Below are 8548 nucleotides of genomic sequence, written 5' to 3' on the forward strand. Positions count from 1 at the left end.
TGAAAGCAGCTATCAAATCCCCCCTCATTCTTCTCTTCTGCAGACTAAACAATCCCAGTTCCCTCAGCCTCTCCTCATAAGTCATGTGCTCCAGACCCCTAATCATTTTTGTTGCCCTCCACTGAACTCTTTCCAATTTTTCCACATCCTTCTTGACACAGTACTCCAGATGAGGCCTCACCAATGTTGAATAGAGGGGAACGATCACGTCCCTCGATCTGCTGGCAATGCCCCTACTATACAGCCCAAAATGCCATTAGCCTTCTTGTCAACAAGGGCACACTGTTGACTCATATGACTCTGTTTCTGCATACTGTATCTTTACGGCCCATTCTACACTTAAAAGTAAGGGAGACATAGCTATGGTACCCAGAATTGCAAAAAATTTGTCACCCCTGAGCGCTGTAGTTAAACCGACCTAACCCTCAGTGTAGATACGGCTTGGTTGAGGGAAGAATTCTTCCATTGACCTAATGGGGAGGCGGATTACCTACATTGATAGAAAACCCCCTTCTGTCGCTGTCGGATGTATTAACGCTGAAAGTCCTGCAGCCGTAGCTGTGCTGCTATAGCGCCTGTACTGTAGACATAGCTTAAATGGCTACAGATTCTTCAGAGCTTGGCCGCCATTTTGCACTTCATTCATTGCAGACACATACTGAGAACCACACTGTGCTCTCTCATGGATAATTTGCTTTTGCTCTTCCTTGGTTTGTTGTCCTCTTAATCCAAAAGTTATACAGACTGAAAATAGCCATGTAAGCATTGTATGTAGAGAAACATAGCAGAACCGAGGGCAGAATTTGGCCTGCAGTTTTATACATGGCTGAATAAGAGAATCAGCACTAAGGGAGAGATCCGATGTGACATTATAATAATTCTTTTAAACATATTCTACGTGTAGTTTATTAACCTCTTGTGTGATTCCCCTCTGTACAGCAAGTGTCCCATAAAGACCCTTTAAATAACAAAGGCCCTTTAATTATCCACCTGCTCAGCTTGAAAGGATTTATCTCCATGAGAAAGTCACACCTGTATAACTTAAATTGGATTTTAAACCAAAATAGCTAAATCAGTGCAAGAGAATGTGGACTCTTATTTCAGTATCAGAGCTTAGTTAAACCTGTTCCTAACTGATTTAAGTGAAGCAAGACAAGTCAGTCCCTTTTACACTGAGATAAGAGGGTGCACACAGCCTTTTACGTGGGTTTAACACAATCTCTTTAAACTCATACCTTAAGTTATACCAGTGTGACTTCCTCATGTAGACAGACTGAATTTAAGCACATGTAAAATCCCCACAGGATTGGGGCCTTCCCTTGCCACCTTCACCAGGGTTCAGTGTGAGCTACTTTCTAGAGAGCAGTGGGGTCCATTTCAGGCGAGTTCTTCTGGGAAGAGGTGCTAGATTTGCTGAATTCCTGGTGGCAGCCAAGATCCCGTCTTATCTTGTCACTAGGTAAGGGGACATGGCATTACTCATGGCAGGTATGCAGACATGGAGGCTGCAGTGAGAGGATCTGGAACTGCAGTGTGTGTGGAGCTGTGAATTTCTCCCATTTTCCCTAAAGGGCTGTGAAGCTCAAAGCAGAGAGTGAGACACTTTGAATAGCAACACTGCTAAATGAGAAGCCTAAAGCTGCAATGCACGACTAGCTATTATTACTAGAGACGGGACCATGCCACAGTGGTCAGAGGCAGATGTAATGAGAAAGATGTGCAAAAGAATGACTACCTAGGGGTTATAAACATTCCTCCTTCAGACCACGAGCCAATCTCTAACTATTGGAGAACAGGAGGAAACTTTCTCTGTGGGCAGGATATACCAGATCTGCGACTGCAGGGTTTCTTGCACTTTCTTCTGAGGTAGCTTGTGTTGGCTATTAGAGCTGGCTGGGAAACGATTTTCCCATCTGGCGAAAATTTTCCAGATTTCAAATATTTTCCAGTTTCACACTGGGATAAAACCAAAACTCTTTGAATTTCCTGGGAAACGAGCGAGAGACAGAGAGAGAGAACCAACTTAGAACAGCCCATAGCCTGCTGCTTAGGATATGGGAGACCCAGGTTAAGGTCCCTGGTCTGTCTGATTCAAAGCAGGGTTGTGAACCAGAATTCCACACAACCCGAGTGAATGGTTTCACTGCTAGGCTGTTGGCTGTTCTGGGATGGCTCTCCCTCTCATTCTGGTTTTGACTAGAAATTCCATCCTGAACCCGAGAAACATTCCTGATGTAAGTTTTGTCGGAACCGATACATTTCTGCAAAAAAAATTACGTTTTGACAAACCAACATTTTCCAACAAAAATTTGCTTCGTCGAAAAATTCCCGACCAATTCTTCGGGTCCCTGTCAGAGGCAGGAATAGATGGATCCCTGAGTTGATCCAGTCTGGCAAGTCTCCTGTTCATAGATCACAAGTGTTTGGAACCTGCTGTTTGTTTCAGGCCCTTTTCAAGGGCTGTGTCAACCTTTTTTCTGGCAAAGTTCCCCACACTTGCCAATGCCAGTTCGCCTCCACCTGCGTCAGCAATGCTAGGAACAGCACTGGCCTCCCGTGTTTTTAGCATTGTGTCACTTAATCTTGCATAGAGCAGATCCACAGGACATGGTAGTTAAAATGGGGCTGCCACTGGCCTCTTGCTTAAACTAGAGTGCCCACCCTGGCTACTGCTGGCCAACCTGAACCCTTGATAGCCAGTGTGGGATGTTTTTGAGAAGAATGGTTTGTGTAGACGAGGCCTAACTGTGCAAGCTAATTTGGAAACCTTTCAGCCACCATGTGCCTTCGATTTGAGATGCACAAATTGAGAAGTCACCACCCCCATTTCAAAGTCATTATTGACTTGGAAGGTCAGGGATGAGATACATTAACAGTGGAGTGTGCAGGACAAGATTAGCATGGGGTGCTGCAGTCAGAACTAAGGTCCACAGACAAAGCTGTGTGGGAAAATTTGCAGACATGGTTTACATGTGCATCTACTTATTCAGTGCCCTTAGGCCTGATACAAACCTCAGACTCCTATTGGCTTCCGTGGCCTTTGGATCAAGGTCTTAGCTCTTTAGGTTCCAGCAAAGCACTTAAGGATGTATGTATCTTTAAGCCCACACATTGTCCTATTAATGTCAATGGACTCATTGCTAGAGTTGGGTGGGGAAAGGTTTTCCTGTCCTGTCAGAATTTTTGAGATTTCCAAAGTTTTGGTTTAATCAATTCAGCGTTTTTGGCCTAAATGACAGGTCACTGAAAAATTCCAGACCATGTCTACTAATTACAAGCTTGAAGTTATTCATGTGCTTAAGAGTTTTGCTGGATTGGGTCCTTAAGTACCAAAATTCCCTAAATTCACCCAGATCCGTTTTAGTTTTAAATTAAATGTGTTTATTTTATTAAGGAAAATAAAAGAACTATAACAGTTACAGTGAAATAAGGAAAAGAACGCCTGGCGGTAAAGTGCAGCAAAGTCATATTAATCACATCATAATACTTTACATTCATTCTCTGCTTTATGTTGTAAGAAAGCCAGGAACAAAAGAACCAAACTAACCAGAAACAACAGAAAGATGATATGCAGAATATAGCATATAGGGGACAGGGTGCATCAGGCAGAAGTAATACCAGGCAATGATACCAGTCTAGAACTGTCTCCAGAACTGTTTCACCTGGCTTATCAATAAGGTTCTCTGAACTCATTGTTTTTCCACAGTTTTCTGTCAGCTGAGCAACTCTAAACTCTGATAGACATCAGATTTGTGGAGTTTCCTCCCATCTTTTAGATGCTGTTCTTTCAAAAGAGGAAGTTGAAGGTGATTAACCACTGGAACGAGCTACCAAGGGAAGAGGTGGATTTTCCATCTCATGCTGGCTTCAGATGAAGACTTCAGGAAGTTTAATCAAACACAACTTATTGGATTCAATACAGGAGTAACTGGATGGAATTATCCAGACTGTGTTATGCAGGAGATCAGACTAGGCAATTTAATGGTCCCTTCTAGCCGTAAAATCTGTGAAGAGTTGCTTTGTTGCTTATTCTAGGCTGCAATTTTTTGATCCTAGAGAGCGTGGTGATTTCCATGGTTGTAATATCAGACATTTTTGCTAACAATGAAGCTTGCAGGACGTAGCTCAATGAAGTGGTGTTACCGACTCCCAGTATCAATAGCTCGTGTTGGAACGCATGGGAATTCCACAACATTAAGTCAATTTGTAAGGGTATCTTTGCACAAAAGAACTTTTTAAAATACTGACATCTGGGTCTGGTTTGTTTGTGAGACAGAGGGACTCTACCAAAGAGAGGCGTGTGTGTGTTACATAAAGAGGAATTTCATTCCTAGCTTCTTGTGCTCTAATCAAATCTCAGGGTCCCATTCTTAGCTGGGGTAAATCAGCATAGCTCCACTCAAGTCAATTGACACCAGCTGAGGAGCTGGCCCTACATCGTGTCCTCCCACCTCTTTTATAAACTCTACCATGACAATATATTAGCCTTAAAATTCTTTTAAACTTATTCCACAGATTTTTCAAATAAGTTTTAAACATATAAGTGACATATTTTTACATATGACAATATACCATTTCCACTTGCTGCACGGTTAGTTATAAAATGTTTTTTTTTTTAATGTGAATTAAGTCTTCATGGTAAAAGATTTGCTGTGGTTCAACAAAACTAAGCAATTTCTGTATATAGCAACTTTCCAGTGGAGATCCCCAAATGCTGTACTAACATTAATTAACCTTCACCACTTTCCTGCTAGGCATCACAACCTAGAAAGGTGAAAATATCTTCCCGGGCTCAGCATGAGTCTAGACTCATAGTTCTCTCCTCTAACTACTGGACAATGTTCCCTCAATAAAGAAACAAATACAAGAAAACTCCACTTCCTTTCCTAACACTCCATGGTGTTAGAAGTGAAATCCTGACAGGGTTACCACCGGAGGTTTCGATTTTCTTCTTAAAGAAGAGAAGAGAATTTCCATGACTACCTACAATGTAAGCCAATCCTCTTTGGTTTTGTTATGTCTTATTGAGCTTTTTATTTTGGTTCTGTGTATGTACAGAGCCTAGCACAATGAGGTCCCGGTTCATGAATGGGGATCCTAGGTAATACAAATTATGATTATTATGTTTATGAGCCAGTTTATTAAAATATTACTACTATTACTACTAACCGGTAGGAATATTGTAATAAACTGGCTAGTATATACGGACACCTCTGCCACCTGGAACCAGAACTGCTCAAGTGTATTATACTCTTAGCAGCCAGCCCGGGCTCTTGGATAGCTCAAGTTAAGTGGCTTCAGAGAGGGAAGATCTAAGTTCCGTCCCTGTTCTTATTAGCAGGTGTAGCATAGTGACAACTATGATGTTCTAGACAGAGGTGGATGTGTTGCACTGTTGTAGAATATCTTGTTTTATGTAGGTGTGATGGGGGTTGGGAGAAGTGATAGAGGAGAACGAGGAGGCTTTCTGCTGTTTTGTTCTTAGCTGGCAATTATCAAAGTACTTAATGTCAAAAATGTAGGGGAAAAGAGGGTGGAGTGGAGTGGGGAGAATGGCTGGGGTTTGCCACTCAGCCCCATGCTCTACGGCAGTGAAAGTACTTCAACCAAAGTCTCTCCATTTGTCAGGACGGCAACACAGCACATTATCCAGGTGCGAGAACTGCCAAACCGAGCCGCGTCATTTCCAGTCGAATCACCATAGAATTTATGGAGTAGGCAAAGAAACCCCAGGCTGGGTTTTATGTGGGCAGCTCCTCCCATGCAGAAGAAGTGTTCAATTAATGGATTATTTTTCAGAGAATGAGCAGATCAAAGAAGTCTTTTCCTTGTTTGATAGTGGAGTGGGATAGAAGGGGCTCTCTCTCTCTCTCTCTCTCTCTCTCACACACACACTCTCTCACACACACACACACACACACACACACACACACACACTACCCCTTTAGAAAAACACTTTAAAAATGCTTTGCCCACATTTCTGCATCTCTCTGATTTAAACAACTGAACTCCATTTAGTATAGGTAGGGAATTCCTTTACTAAATGGAATCCAATTCTCCCCTACATTCACCTGTAGAGGTTCCCATTACAAGCAAAGAAACATAGAAACGTGCGTTAGAGGTTTTGAAGCTATTCTTTCAAATATTTAAACTGCATCTATTTAACTGTCCATAAACAGGTGGCATTCTTCCCCTGCCCTGCGCAAGGTGTACACACACTGTATCACATGCACAATTACCCCATTCTGAGGTTCTTCTAATAGGGATAATTAAATGACAATCACAGAACATAGTCCTGACTCTAAACTTTCTCCCATGCTTGGCTGTTCTTAGGGATTTCCCTGCAGGACCTTTGTGTTTCTGCTCCTCCTCCCTGCCAGGACTGATGCTTCTTGGACCACGCCTCTGAGTAACTCAGCAAATATACCTCTCCATCTCTTTGCAGGTTTCTAGCACCTGACAGCAGGATGTTTCAGCACTAGAGCCCCAGGCAGGGACCTAGAGCCCGTCAATCTGTTACAGTATTAAATCCTCCCCCCAGACCAAGTCAAATCCAGCTGTTGTTGCTTTCCATTGATGGGACAGCAGAATAATCATCCCCGGTTAGATCTGTGAACCACATTTTGATAAGAACAGCTCTGCGGCTTTCCTATCTGCTCTGGTACTTCTATGGCATTCATCACCGTCATGCCTGGGTGCATCCTGAACATTCAAATATTTATCTGCACAACACCCCGCAGAGGTAAGGAATTATTAATGCCATTAATAATGGAGAAACAGACACAGAAAAATCAAGAAAGTGGTAAATTCACAGGTGAAGGGGGGCATTGATCCTAACTCTCCTAAGTCCTAAGGCAGTGATTTAATCATAAGATCATCTTATACTTAGATTAGGGGTACCGGAACAGGAGGGGTCAGGGATCCATGGCCCCCTCAATTTTAAAAGTGGAGAGCTATATCCTCCCATTTTTTACTGGCTGTAAGGGAGAGTGAAGAGGGTAGGGGGCGGAGAGGAGTAAGCAGGGGGTAGGCACAAGGGAAGGGGCGGTGCAAGGGTGGAGGCTTGGGAGGAGGAGCGACGTGGGGGTGGGGACTTGAAGGAAGAGGCAGCACAGGGGCGGAGGCTCTGGGAGAAGGGGCGGAGCTAGGATGGGGCCATAGTTCGGGTGCCGGTGGCCCTCCCAGGAAGCTTTTGCCGCTCCTGACTTAGACTGTAAGTGTTTTGGGACAGGGACGGTCATCTTGGTTCTGTGTTTGTACAGCACCTAGCACAATGACTGGGGTTCCTAGCCATGACTGCAATACAAATACACAAATAAATCATAACCCTGATTCTCCCCGCCCCCTGCTAAGTAGGGAATAAATCACTGTCATCAGGTTCCCCCATAGACTCCTGCGGAAGTTCTTTTTTCTTCCAAATATCCTCAATGTTCACACTCTTCCCAAAGAAAAAGTAACAAGCCGGACGTGCCCCTGGCTTTTATCTGAGCTTTTCTCTCTGATTGCTCAGTCCAAATAAAATGACCAATTGCTTTTTCAGGCCGGATCATTGCTCTGGTAAGTGCACATGCCTGACAGCATAATGGATTTCATTCCTTTATCTTTATAGGTGCAGACCATTTTTTATAGCGTGTGATATCTCCCCTCTCCTACAGTTCAGCCCTGCTCCACACGAGCTTTAAATGGGTCAGGGATCGGTATTCCACTGGGTGTTTTAATCAAACAGTGATTTGAGTGCCAGCCGTGTATGTGTCAGAATGTGGGCGCAGGCCTCGGAGGAGAGCAGCATAGAGCAAAGAAAGGAGCCAAAAATGATACACGATAATTAAGTTATTCTTCATCTTCAGGTTTGCTGCTGAGGACAAGATTGTTACAACGAGCCCCGGGCGTTTCTCCCTGGATTCCTCTCCATCTCAACGCCTAGGACATGGAAGATGAATATGCAGCATTTTCTATTTGTGCTACGAAACTGCCCATTAAACGCCAGCAGGGAAACGCGATACATACAAATACAAGAATTCTCCCAGGAGCTAGGCCCAAGAGAGAAAGAGAAAAGAGCATCCTCCTTCAGCGGGAGACGATACAGCTCAGCTGTTCCAGGCGGGCACAGGAAACTGAGATGGGCTGAGCATAGCGATGCTGCTCGTCTCCAGAGCGTCCCCTACTGTCCAGGTGCGGTCTTGCAGGGGTTCTAGCGCCCCTTCAGTTGCTCTGGTGCCACAACGTATTGTCCTTGGCTGAGACCTAGCCCTAGGGTTGCCAATTTTGGTTGGATGTATTTCCTGGAGGTTTCATCACATGACATAATCTTTAATTAAAGATTCATCTTTAAATTCCTGGAGACTCCTGGACAATCCTGGAGAGTTGGCAACACTAGTCCCTCCCAGTCAGGGTAGGTATCAGTTCATTCCCTTTTCGGGATTAACACAGAAGTCTAAAACCCAGAAGTTTAAAACGTCCTTTTAAATCCGGCCTTCAACCCAGTTCTCAGCCTCTTTCACTTTTGGTGCTCCTACCTTCCCTCTTGGTTTGGGGGGGGGGGGGAGGG

Source organism: Trachemys scripta, chromosome 20 (assembly GCF_013100865.1).
Source record: "Trachemys scripta elegans isolate TJP31775 chromosome 20, CAS_Tse_1.0, whole genome shotgun sequence".
Lineage (NCBI taxonomy): Eukaryota > Metazoa > Chordata > Testudines > Emydidae > Trachemys > Trachemys scripta.